The sequence below is a fragment of the Protopterus annectens genome, chromosome 2.part1 (genome assembly GCF_019279795.1).
Source record: "Protopterus annectens isolate FY-2018-M chromosome 2.part1, PAN1.0, whole genome shotgun sequence".
NCBI classification, from domain to species: domain Eukaryota; kingdom Metazoa; phylum Chordata; order Ceratodontiformes; family Protopteridae; genus Protopterus; species Protopterus annectens.
This window is the reverse complement of record NC_056729.1, coordinates 317,032,068-317,046,881: the sequence shown is the minus strand read 5'-3', so window position 1 is coordinate 317,046,881 and position 14,814 is coordinate 317,032,068.

The window sequence follows — 14,814 nt, the reverse complement described above, 5'->3', positions numbered from 1 at the left end:
TATAGTTGCATGTGTCACTGTACAATATGTAATGTAACATCATAAGCAAGGCATGTATACACACATGCTGCATATTATAGTATGCTACTCTGTGTATGCACACATGTGCATACTCCATAGTATATCCTATTGTACTGGTGAATGTGTTAACATGCACATTGCACCCTGTAGCAGTCATACAGGTGTGGATAATGATCATACTGCTGTGTCACCCCTATATAGGTACCTCTGGCATTCCGCTAAGACAGCAGGTCATTGCAGGTGAGACAGTTATAAGTATCAGGCATGTTAATGCACAGATCTATTCGCCATGTGACCAGTTAACACATGTACACATAATGTATGTTCCGGTCACAATATACAGGTCGCATCTGCAATCCATCACACTGGCTACCCATGTGCAATACTTACAAACTAAGTGAAACACCGACATAAAACCTCAGAAACTGTCATTGCTAGATGTGTGGACAGCTGTGCATACAATGGTGGAGGTGTTGTTCAATGTAGGAACATGTACTACACATCAGAACTACACATGTGGGATACATAAACAGTACTACACAGTGAGCTGGAGTATGGGCAGCCCACAGGATTCACCATTGTGGATTATGCCCCTGCTATGAGTGCACACATTGTGATATGCCATCTGACATGTCCAGGACATGTAGTTGGCCGGCTGCAACATTGCCTCACTATCCCATAAAACATACCCCACATACCAAATATACAACCTTTGTCTGCATAACCCTATGGACAGTGGAGTATATGACATCTATGGGTGTATGTCATATGGGACAACACAGACATGTGAGATAAACGGTCATCACAACCGTTTGGCCACCACATGTTCACACATGGCCATTGAGGATGGCCAGTGACATGTAACAACACACAGTAGATGTGATGTGTTTGTGTGTACACCCTGTTGTACATTGGCTACACATGGTCCAACTATAGACTTTGTTGAATGGTTATATTGCAGATGTGGAACACCAGACATCCTACAGGCCTGTGCACAGCTTGTGGAGGCATAACATCATTCAACCACATAAGATGTGTTGAACATCATGACTGTGTCACAGCATGACAGTAGTCACCTGTACAGCATCCACATGCATACACAGACAACCACATCAGGTCACAGATAGAGTACATTTCCCTTGCTGCTATTGGACATCACTGTCAGCCGTGCACCTCATGTGTGTGTGTGGTACACAAATGTCATGTGGGACATGGTGTACTGACAAGTCTGCCATGTGTGGACATGGTTGCCAGGCAGCTAAAATATGTTTGCAGATGTGCAGGGGTGTAATCCGTATGGCCTTCGGTGACCTGTGTCACACATTCCACATCATGGTTTAGTGTGTATACACCTCAGTGATGTGTGTCACAATCCACAGTATATATGTATTGTGTATGCACACAGTCCTATCTATGCACTGTGTCTGTAATTCACACTGTATAGCAATAGAGACACTTGATAATACCCTTAAATGGTCATGCACATCTGCTAAATGTGCATTTTATCTGTAGGGCTGACAGACAACACTGCAATGTAACACAATTACCCCACTGTATATGTGACAGGACACCATTGTGTTAAACATGTATGCATGTCAATGCACACATCAGCAGATTATATGTCATACTACATGTTAATGTCAAGGTCATATGCCACACATAAGCCATGTGTACTCTTAAACTGTGCTAGTCCACATGGTGTAACTCAGGGATGCATGCTTACTACCATGATTGTGTGAAATGCATGGCTTCTGCTACAACACATGCATGCTGTTGTGTGCAACCCATGGATGTATGATAACTACCACTATTATTGTCTGAGCTGCATGCCATCTGCTGTATCACATGCATGTTGCATGCCTTCTGTCAAATCACATGCATTGTGTGTGTGTGTGTGTGTGTGTGTGTGTGCGTGTGTGCGTGTGTGCGTGTGTGTGTCTGTGTGTGTCTGTGTGTCTGTGTGTGTGTGTCTGTATTGTAATGTAGAGTCTTTGTTTGCCTTCACAGGTGATGTAGGTGCATTACCTTCCTGTGGTCCATCTGATGTTAGTGTCTCCACAGACTCTAGCAGTGATGATGAACATATGCTTGAGGCACAGGCAGGGCTGTCAGGGGCTGAATCTGTGCCATTGGTTGCCATTCCACCTATATCTCTCTTATTCCTGCACACAGATCTCATGCCAACACATACCCCATCACCAGTGGCAATAGAGGAAAGACAGTAGGCATATGGTAGCTTGGAACAGGAAAGTGTGGTGGCTACGCAAGGTTTGTATTCACACCATGGTGTCAGACAAATGACTGGAGATGGGCCACACAGGCATGTGGCCAGTGCTGCTCATAGGAGGTCCTCTGGCTGACATGCTCCTGCAGGACAGAGTGCAGCAGCTGGTGTCAACAGATACATGTTTCAGGCTGTAATGGTGGCACAAGCACATGCTGAATGGTAGAACAGAGAAAGGCAGAGGCTTCAGAGGGCTGCTATCCATTCTTTAAATGACAACATCCAGGCATTGGCAAATGCTCAACAGCAGACTGCTGGGGTTTTGGACAGATGATTGAGTGACATGGTTGGAATCCTTGACCATGGCATGACAATTCGTGAGTGTGAGCTGTCTGTGCTGGAACATCTGGTACGGGTGAGGCATAGGGCACATGGACATAGGCCAGCTACTTCACCTGGTGCAGGTCTATGTGAACGAGCTACCTCACATACCTGCTCCCATAGTGGCAGTAGCAGCAGCAGTGCAGCTGGTGCTGTGCTGTCCACCACCAGGACACAGCAGGCCATGTGCACATGGCCCTGGACAGTCCCAGTGGGGACACGGTTCCAGTGGACATGTGTCATCAGACAGAATCCAATCTGCACCTCAGCCTGGTAGTGTCCATGCAACCCCTGGCAGGCACAGGTCATGTGCAGTGGCCGGACACCATGAGCTGTAAAACCTGGTCTGTACAGTCTGGAGCTGACAATAATACCCCTGTTTAGGCCAAACACATGGCAGAACTGTGTGCACACATACACGCACACACCAGAAACATCTGTATGGCACCACAACACTCACATGCATAACAACCACACATGACCAATTAGATCACAGGCCCTAACCCACACACATGATGTCATCCACTGGTGCAACCTAGGCCCCTGGCAAACATTATCACCCTGTGCATATGATGATGCCTGTGCCGCATCCCTGTCATCCACACCATCGGTGCAGGGACATGCTCATATGGTCTGATGCACAGGGTGAACAGAATAGGGCGATAAGTGTAGATTACAATTGTTCTGTACTGTTGACATGCAGCAGACATACCATGTAGTACAGGTTTAGAATGCATTGTTTTCTGTTCACATTATGTGTCTTGGTAACAACAGTAACATCATGTTGGTAATTATGTCCTGCTTCCCTCCTTCAGGTCTAATTGCATGTGCCGTTAAGTGCCAGTGTTTGCAGTTTCCCATGTGTAAATGTGGACTACTCACAGGTATGTATGGCAATACCAGCATGCTATTCGTAGCTTCAACCTCACTGTTAGAAAGGCTGACATTCCAAAGATGTCTACACATCTACTGATCCAGGAGCATGGGAGCTGTGTACTAAGCTACAGTGGCTGAAGACGTGACATCCATACCGGGTGACATCACAGGTACACTTACATGGGGCGGGGAGTTTACATAGCGGTGTAGCTGATGACAAGGGTAGAGGTCAGTTGATAGCTTGAGGCCTCACTGTGTAGCAGTAATACACATTCACATTACAGGATGAGAACACACACACACACACACACACACACAGGTATTCGCACACATGTATTCAGACACACAGTAACACACCCACATTCATGGGGTCAACGACACTGTAACACACACACACTTAATAGTTTTGAGGTGATGATCCCTGCCTATGTGGTAATCACCGTTACAGTACTGTACACCCACATGACGCGACACAGAGAATACACATGTACAGGTAGTCAGTAATGCCTAAGATCGACGGCATCAACAGAGTAGTAGATTGCATCACCTGGAGGGGTTAGGGGTCCTATCTGTTCACTATGGTAACATACATCCTCATTCCATGGACCAGACAGCCATACATACATACACACACACACTGTTGAGTCCACAATTGAATACACCTATGTCATGCACATAAAGATAGCTCACATGTGTGTGATACATACCCCACCCCTGCCTATGTCTTGCTTTCTACACTGCAGTATGTACAGATCTCTACAACAGTGTACAGGAGTATGAGTAACAATTGGGATGTATTCCCCACCATACATGGCAAATATGGACACACAAGCAAACACACATGGCAGTACTGTGAATCAAACACCTGCTATCTTATGATATGTATGACAGACATGCAGCAGTATTGCCCGCATTACAATGTGTACCAATGCTGCCTTTGGCAATTGTGCTGATATATGCACACGGGAGGTCTTAAGTGTTACAGGTGTCAAGTGATTTACAGTCAGTGACACCCTGACCGCTGTGTAGGTTGTATGTCTTCCCCTTCAATTAACAGAAACATAGCTTAGTGTTTCCACATGTTATTGTAGGATGCCTTGTGACACACCTGTGAGCTGTCTTCAGCAAGCATCCATCTACAAAGATGGCCCACCACTTAGTTATGTCCACACATCCATCCATACGTGATGTACATCTTACCGTACTGTCAGTATATCACCATATACAGTTGGTAATGATGGGGCTGCATTGCAACTGTATGTTGTAGTAAGACACATGTCACCTGCAAACATCAGCTACTGCACACACATGGTAGCTGAACACACACCACTACATGTACATGTGTGTAGGTCCTACATTCCTGTCATTTAGCCATGTTTGTAGGCATTGCAATTGGTGGTCATGTGTGATGACATACATGACACATGGACTGTTGTATGATATGATAGTTGTCATGGGTAACCAGTACAGACGGAATGTTAACTCAGTCAACATTGATATCACACCTTATGTACTGTTAGCATTCAACAGCCATGGACCTACCTTCCACGTGCATGTGTGGAATTGCTATAGCCACCTGTCTGCACGAAGGATAACAACAGCTATGTTATGTACATATGTGTTGTGTGTGTGTGGCATGTACATATCCATGGCAGGTACATGTATGTCATATCCAAACATGAGGGTGTTTATGGTGTACAGCAACAGTCATCTGTTACTGCTGTATATGACCCAGGGCCCCTGTTATGTGCACAGCTGACCTGGTTACAAACAGTGGTATCATTGCATTGCATAACACATGATGCAACTGTGTCAGTACATGGGTAGCCTGCACAGTTGATGTAGAGCTAGGTACAGTCCACTGGTCATAGGTCACATGGTGGTGTACTAATATATGTTCCAGCACATGTATGGATGTGTGTTGCTGGTCCAAGAACGTGGTGATGTCTGAGGGCTACATCCTAGAATGTGGCTTTTGACACTGTGATCTGCACCTGACACATCTGTGATACCTTTTGAGGGTGTACTGATCAGTACATATGAGTGGCTTTCATGTATGTGGGGACACCACCACCTGGAGCGGTCCATACTGGTGTTATGGCCCACATGTCTGTATCTGAGGTATACAGTGGTAGTGCTATTGTGCACAACTGAGCCTTCAGCCAGGTGTTCCTCACTGCACAGATGTCAGTATTCCCCATTGCTGGATCTACATTGGGCAGCTGTGATTACAAACACTACACATCTAGCACTGTTTAGCATACACATATAATGCAGTTGTCCTCTAGGTGTCAGGGTGTTAACCTGGTCTCAGGACATTCATCTATGAATGGCACTATATGGGCGAAGTAGCCACTCCTGGCAGGACAACACACGGGTGGTATTAGTGTGCCGGGTTTAGATTGGTACATCTAAGGTGACGGACAGCAGCAGACGTTGTGTAGAAGACCAGTGTCAGATATATGTAGTGCAGCATTCCTGCTAACAATGACAACTATCGACACTGGAGTCAATTACAATGTGTTGTTAACGTCTAACTGTAATAGCATGGTCACTGTGCCCTTCCGTGTTTAGAATCAGAGTGCATACAAAACAGCCCTGTGCTACTAAGTGTGTGAGCATGCCCAGTATAACATTGTGTAGATGGACACATAGTGCATTCCAAACGGCCATGTGCTACTAAGTGTGTGAGCATGCCCAGTGACACCTTGTGTCAGTTATGTGCCTCTATGTGTATGGGCATGGCCATTGTAACCCTGTATAGCGATAGTAGTCATCCAGTCAACAGATGGCCATACCCCACTTCAGGATGGATTCCTACAATGAACACACTAATTCACATGTATGTACATTGTAACTGCCAGCATCCATGTCGATGTCTGCATTCCTAGAATGTCATATTGACTGTCTTAAAAGGTGCAGTGTCTGTGGCATGGCTCATATCTATGTAGTATTGTAATAGTGGTCCATAGATAGGCAGTTGTCCTGATCACACCTCTGGCGTGTGTTTGTTTCCATCTGCCTGGGGACAGAAATATGCTTTTAGACTGCTCACACTCCATACAATCCCGATCTCTGACTTTTCCATTGCTGATGATGTCACCCACCTAGAAGTACACCTCTGGGAATGCTGTGTCCCAGTAATCTCAGTAGCATGTTCTGTAACTGTGTAATCCTCTAGTGTGATAAGGTGGTTAGGTTTGTGTTCTAATCCCAGCCGTGCCAACTGTGTGTGTCTCCATCTGTCTGGGGACCAAATAATGCATTTAGACTGCTCACACTCCATACAATCCCTATCACTGACTTTCCATTGCTGATGATGTCACCCACCTAGAAGTATACCTCTGGGAGTGCTGTGTCCCAGTAATCTCGGTAGCATGTTCTGTAACTGCGTAATGCTGTAGTGTGATAAGGTAGTTAGGTCTGTATTCTAATTCCAGCCATGCCAACTGTGTGAGTGTGTCTCCATCTGCCTGAGGACAGAATAATGCTTTTAGACTGCTCACACTCCATACAATTCCTATCACCGACTTTTCCATTGCTGATGATGTCATCCACCTAGAAGTACACCTCCTGGAGTGCTGTCTCCCAGTAATCTCAGTAGAGTGTTCTGTAACTGTGTAATGCTGTAGTGTGACAAGGTTGTTAGATCTGTGTTCTAATCCCAGCCATGCCCACTGTGTGAGTGTGTCTCCATCTGCCTGGGGACAGAATAATGCTGTTAGACTGCTCACACTCCATACAATCCCTATCGCCGACTTTACCATTGCTGATGATGATGTCACTCACCTAGATGTACACCTCTGGGAGCTTTGTGCCCTAGTAATCTTGGTAGCACGTTCTGTAACTGTGTAATGCTGTAGTGTGAAGAGTTAATAAGTTTTGTGTTCTAATCCCAGCCATGTCAACTGTGTGTGTGTCTCCATCTGCCTTTGGGCAGAATAATGCTTTTAGACTGCTCATACTCCATACAATCTCTATTGCTGGCTTTTCCATTGCTGATGATGTCACTCACCTAGAAGTACACCTCTGGGAGTGCTGTGTCTTAGTAATTTCGGTAACATGTTCTATAACTGTATAATACTGTAGTGTAAAGAGATAATAAGGTCTGTGATCTAATCCCAGCCGTGCCAACTGTGTGTGTGTCTCCATCTGTCTGGGGACAGAGTAATGCTTTTAGACTGCTCACACTCCATACAATCCCTATCACCAACTTTTCCATTGCTGATGATGTCATCCACCTAGAAGTACACCTCTGGGAGTGCTGTGTCCCAGTAATCTTGGTAGCACATTCTGTAACTGCGTAATGCTGTCGTATGATATGGTAGTTAGGACTGTGTTCTAATCTCAGTCTTACCAACTGTGTGTGTGAGTATGTCTCTGTCTGTCTGGAGACAGAATAATGCTTTTAGACTGCTCACACTCCATGCAATCCCTATCGCCGACTTTTCCATTGCTGATGATGTCACCCACCTAGAAGTACACCTCCTGGAGTGCTGTGTCCCAGTAATCTCGGTAGCACTTCCTTTAACTGCGAAATGCTGTAGTGTGATAAGGTAGTTAGATATGTGTTCTAATCCCAGCCATGCCAACTGTGTGTGTGAGTGTGTCTCCATCTGACTGGGGAGAGAATAATGCTTTTAGACTGCTCAGCCTCCATACAATCCCTATCGCCGACTTTTCCATTGCTGATGATGTCACCCACCTAGAAGTGCACCTCCTGGAGTGCTGTGTCCCAGTACTCTCGGTAGTGCTTTCGTTAATTGCGAAATGCTGTAGTGTGATAAGGTAGTTCAATCTGTGTTCTAATCCCAGCCATGCCAACTGTGAGTGTGTCTCCATCTGCCTGGGGAGAGAATAATGCTTTTAGACTGCTCGCACTCCATACAATCCCTATCACCGACTTTTCCATTGCTGATGATGATGTCACCCACCTAGAAGTACACCACTGGGAGTGTTGTATCCCAGTAATCTCGGTAGTACGTTCTGTAACTGCATAATGCTGTAGTGTGATAGAATAGACAGGTAGATGTTCTATTTCAAGTCATGACAGGTGTGTGTGTTTGGCAGTCATATCCTATGTGTTGGTGTCTGTGAGTGGCTAGCTCCAGGATGTGTTGAAGAGTGTGTTTTGTTGTTTTCCTATATAGTGGCCATAAATGTCACAATCAGCCAAGTGACTGGGTTGGCAAGACATACACATACATTCGGCAATGGGTCTGGTAAGTAATGTCAGCAGCCCTAATCTTACCCTTAATACAGTCTGAACCTGTGTGACGCACAGAAACACACTTGCCTTGACATTAACACCAGTACATAATGCATGAGGTGCATGTGGTTTCCTTTTCATTCTTGTCTAATGCTTTGGTGTCACGTGGTCCGCTGTTAAGATATATATTCTATATCGACGTATGTATGTGTGTGTATATGTATATGTCTGTGTGTATCTATATATATATATCTATATATATATATCTATATATATATATATATATATATATATATATATATATATATATATATATATATATATGGATCCCCTTTAGATGCCCGAAATCTCACTTCACTGACAAGGAATCCGACGGACCGAAATCACCGACAACGCAGATGACCGACAAGGTGAGAACCCGACGGACTCGGTAAGTGTGCGATAGAGTGAGGGATTTAGTGTTAGGGAGCGGACAGGTAAGTGTGCGATAGTGAGGGACTGTAGTTTTAGGGGCGGGTTAAGTGAGTTAGGGTTAGGGTGCAGGTAGGGTAAGTGTGCGATAGTGGCGGAATATATGTTTAAGGGTGGGTTAAGTGAGTTAGGGTTAGGGTGCAGGTAGGGTGTGTGTGCAATAGTGACGGACTGTGGGTTTAGGGGTGGGTTAAGTGAGTTAGGGTTAGGGTGCTGGTAGGGTAAGTGTGCGGTTGTGTCGGACCTTAGGGTTAGGGTTACAGTTAGTGCATGTATGGTTGTGTGTATTGTTGGTATTTTGTGTTGTCTGTCTTTTGGTGTCGGTGATTTGTGTTTCGGCGTTGTAGCGTTTCGGTAAACTGAAGGGGATCCATATATATATATATATATACATATATATATATATATATATATATATATATATATACACATATATGTGGACATTAGCACACATAAATCTACATGATGGAATACATGTCCTATACTGTTGAATGCCTGTGCTGGATGATCTGAACGTGATAACGTCAGATGTATGTATGTCTGCCATGGCTTAGTGGTAAAGCACATCATCTGTGGTGTGTATGGTCCTGGGTTTGAGCTGTGTGGGAACCGGTTGTTTTGTTGCTGGGAAGAACAAGGGACATTGAATATGGTGATAGTAAGGTGGTTTTAACCAGTTGTGTGTGGATCTGTGTGACAGTAAGCAGTGGTTATTTTTGGGGAGGCTCAGTATGGGTCATGTAACTATGCATTAGAAGACAATACTATGTAAACGAGGTGGAAAATAGTGAATCCCGTTTATCCCCAGGGTGTGATGCAGATCCCAAGAGTGTATGTGTATAGATAGCCAGGTGCAGGACTCGAATATAGGTGAAAGCATGGGGGGGGGGTGTCAAGCATACTGTACGTACATTGGAGCCCTGTGTCTCAGGATTGCTCCTGGCTTAGCATGCTGAAGCTAGGGGTGTGTCTATACCTACCTAGTGCAATTGGAGGGACAACAGCAGTAAGAGAGTAGTCAAGGTGAACAAGCTGGGCAAACAGGAGATAATTATCACAATCAGCAGATTACAGGCCCAGCCTAGCCCAGAACACTACGATAAAGTGAGCAAGCACCATACCCTCAGGTTTCTCCACACTCTACACCACCGGTGTATACATGTGGGGAAATTTTACAAAACAATCCAACAAAATGAGAAGGGCTGCAGCACACAACATAGACCAACATGTGTAGGAGGCTGAGGGTGATGAGGATGTGAATGCTGCCGAACAACCCTCAGTGAGGAGACAGAGAAGACTGTACAGACCCAGGGTAACCTACCAGGGGCTACATGAGCTGGAGATAGTGGAGCGCTATGGGGTGGACAGAGACCACCTACAGCAGATTGTTGAGCTGTGCCGGCCACACCTGACACATCGAATAGGCCAAGGGAAACCCATCCCAGTGGATACCAAGGTATTTGTAGGCCTAGGTATATTAGCTACAGGTACCTCCCAAAGCACAACTGGGGATATTATGGGGATCTCACAGGCATCTGCATCCAGAGTATTCCACCAGTTCATGGAAGCCATGTCACCACATGCCAGTGAGCATGTGCATTTCCTTAACAAACATGAGGTGTTGACCAGCAATATGCATCTCTTCCACCAAATGGCAGACTACCCTGGGGTAGTGGGTGCTATAGCCTGCATGCATGTATGCATCAAAGCACCACCCGGTGAGTGGGGTAGGGCCTACATTAACTGCAAGGGCATCCCCTCCATCAACTGCGAGGTCGTATGCGATGCCCAAGGCATTATACTGAATGTGTGTGCTGGCTGCCCTGGAAGTTATGACATTTCTGATATATGGCATCTGACGCAGCTATACCACAGCTTTACCAATATGGACATTCAACTAGTTGGGGATGCTGGGTACCCACTGGAGCCATGGCTGATGACACCCATCAGAAATTCACACACACCTGAACAACTACGCCATAATGAGACACACGCACGGGCAAGACATATATGTGTTTGGGATGCTCAGGTCACAGTTCCAGTGTCTGAACACATCCGGTGCAGCCTTGCAGTATTAACCAGCTACATGCGCCCAAATTGTTATGGTATGTGCTATGCTACACAATATGAAACAGCTGCAGCAGGAACAGCATGGGGCAGGGCCACACAGCCCTCCATCAATGCCAAGGCCTGTACAGGCACAGAGTGCCTCGGAGGAGGAACAAACTGAGCTGGACCCAGTAGGCAGAAGGAGGCATGCCCAGTATGTCCTGACCTTGGCAAAGAGGCAATGCATAGGTACCCAGGGAATGTCACCCTCTCTGACTCACACAGACAGTAAAAGGGATGCCAAACATGACACTACCTATGCTCAGCCATGTATAGGAAGTGCACTGTGTGCATCCAACATAGGCAGCCCTCCAGCACCATCCTCAGGTCTGGCACACCCTCAAGGTAAGTCAATCAACCTACCAATTGGCAGTTGTATTAGAATGTGTTGTTATCTGTAGCTATGGTATGGATGTGAGCATGCAAGGGAATCTGGTGGCCGAATGTTAAGGCAGCAGACAGTAGACATCCATAATGGCACCATAATATCTGTAGCACATACTGGGGTCACCATAGTAGCCAGTAGTACACAGGATGTGATAACCCACTGTGGGTAATGGGCTGAGCATCATGTGTGTCCATACAGCCCACACAAGTCTCAACCAACTGGACAGGTGAAGATCAACACAGACAAATGCTGTACTATGGCCTCTGAATATGCCCAATGGATGACCCCCCCCCACAGACCCACACAGACAGACTACAGCAGGCCAGGCAGTTGGATGTAGGTTGTGAAGGCTAGGACGTCTGAAACTAATATGTTGGTAATTAAAGCTAAGATCTGGAGTACACTGCTATGCCTCTAGCCAGCATAATAGGTAGGTCTACACACTGAAATAGAGTACCTGGCATGCCAGTACAGTAGTAGCAAAAGTGTACAAGTGTCAGCTGTGCCCCCCTTCCATCATACACATGTAAAAGTCAGGCACACCCCCCCCCCGGTGCTGTGTAGGAATGTGGATACTGTCGGATTTCCCCCCACGCTGTGCAGAAATGTAGCAACAGTCAATGCCACATGACCGATGGATACACTGTAGACACAGTATGCCACCTGTCAGTGTACAATGCAGAGGTCAGCACCACAGTACTGACTAACTAGACATGTAACACATGCAATACAGTTAACCATACTGGGCATACCCAAACACATGAAGGTATGAAGGCAATGTCAGTCGGTAACATGCAGAATGGTCATAATGGGCATGCTGACACATGTACACACAAGATGGCCAGGTCTGCAAACACCAGTGGTCCGGACATATCTGCCAGCACATTGCTATACTGTTGGATGACAGTGCTGTATGGTATGTGTGTGGTACTGTCTATTGTCTGTATATTTGCCATGGTGTATTGGTAATTCACATTAGCTGTGTGCACAGGGTGTTGCTTCCAACACTTGCAAAGGACGGTTATTTGTTTGCGGCCAGAACAAGGCCATTGGATACGGAGTGAGTAAGGCACATTAAAGCAGTTGGGAGTAGTTGTGCATGTGTTTGTGTGGTGTTAAGCACTGCTGACCTCTGGTTACAGCTTCTTACACTTGTTTAGACTCCACATTTCTTTACCAGTGCAATACTCGCATACTGGTAGCCAAACACACTTACACCCACACGCTCCCTCACTTGCACATGCACCAACATTGGTGCTTGCATGTGTCACTCACACTGGGTGGTCGTGATCCCTTTTGATGCCTATTACATCGGACTACATGACTACAGTATTGGGTATGGCTGACCATTAGGCGACGGCATGGCGTTCGACTGTACGGAATCGGTGGCCTGTCCATTGAGTTAATCATATTATATGCATGTTCCTCATACAATCTGCTCCCATCTGGCTGATACATGGGATCTGATACTCTGCAATGCAGGTAAGTAAATGTGTTTTGGGACCCACATCCATCTGCCGGGTCATGCTACCGCATGCCTATTGTAGGTTTGCCACCTTTTAAATTGGCTGAGGTGAGACTTTAGGATTAACACCTGTTCCACTTTGCGTGGGACAGTCCCTCCTTAGGCGTATGTGTCATGCAAAAATAATCTAGATATAGCAAATGTCCTGATTACAGGACAATATTATATTCTACATTTCTCTAATAGTTGCATGTAACAGTTGTTGTATATATGACACTTCTATATGTTATGTGAAGTAGCATAAGCAACTGGACTGCTGCTAGACTAAGCTTTTATTTGTGCTAATATGTATAGTTCTGTATTATGCATGGCTGTAGGTATGTTCTGACCTGGTACGTCTGACATTTCTATGGAGAAGGTCCCACTTTGGCCATTTGGAAAGGTGGTAGCCCTATAGGACCTATATAGAGATGTCAGATTTGGCAAGGCAACACATACCCACAGCCAGTAGAAAATAGACTAATTCACTGGTTTGCCTAAGTAAAGGTTATTCTTGTAGTATTATAGTTGCTAATACTGTTTCCTATAACATCTAGGTGTTTCAGATACAACATAATCGTTTTATGCAACCACTACAGACAATATATGGATTCTTTGCCCTAAATCACAGGCCATGTGCCATAATAACATTTATTTTGCAGGACACAACTGCCCAAAGGGAAGTGTCCCTCACAAAGGTGAACAGGTGGTAACTCCAACCTATTATGCTATCATCTACCTAAGGTAGTCATCGGAATATGCGCTTTCCGTCACTAGTGGACCTCATATACGAATGGGGGAGAATGAACACTGAATCAGGGACACTGCAAAACACCCTCAGGGACACAATTAGATGATTGGTACTATTAACCTGACACACTGACAGTCCCAGAGCATATGTATTCATACACATTTGTCGAGGTACATGCTGTTTATGACTCATACATGTTGTCATTAGTCATTATGTGTATTCTGCCACCTGTCCACCTAATATCACATGTTCTGGAAGGGTCTAGTTGGGACTGTGTTAGATTCTGATTCGTAATCACAGACGTCCATGATAATCAGGTACAGTTCACTGATATAGTCCCTATGTATTCCCCCAATGGTTTACAGACTATCCAGTAGATGTGCTCTTAAGGTTTGGGAGGTATAGGCATCTGCTATACCCACATAGGAATATTAATTACTTTCACGGGGTGAGCCTAATACATCTCTGCCAACCAACACCTGCACACTTAGGCCCATTATTGCATACCCATGATTCCCTTACCTGACACCCCTCTACAGCACTCATCCTTACTGTGAGCGCAGCTGGGGTATGAACACACCCCTACACACTGCGCACTCTCTCCATGTCGGGACACATGTCATACGTTTTGTCAACCCATGTATTATCAGACTTGCACAATCTACTGTTCCATGCACAGCTACATCCTGGTCGTGTCAATCATTACTGGTTTGCCTACAAGGGAAATTTTTGGTGTCCCACAAGGGACACCGTGATCCATGTTTAAAGTGTAGACCTTGCAGATCTCTCCCACTGTTAGTTTCCTGCCGGTGGTCTGGAAAGCAGCGGTGTATTTACCTTTATTGCATGTCTGTATGTCTCACTGGCCTAGCTGGAGGGG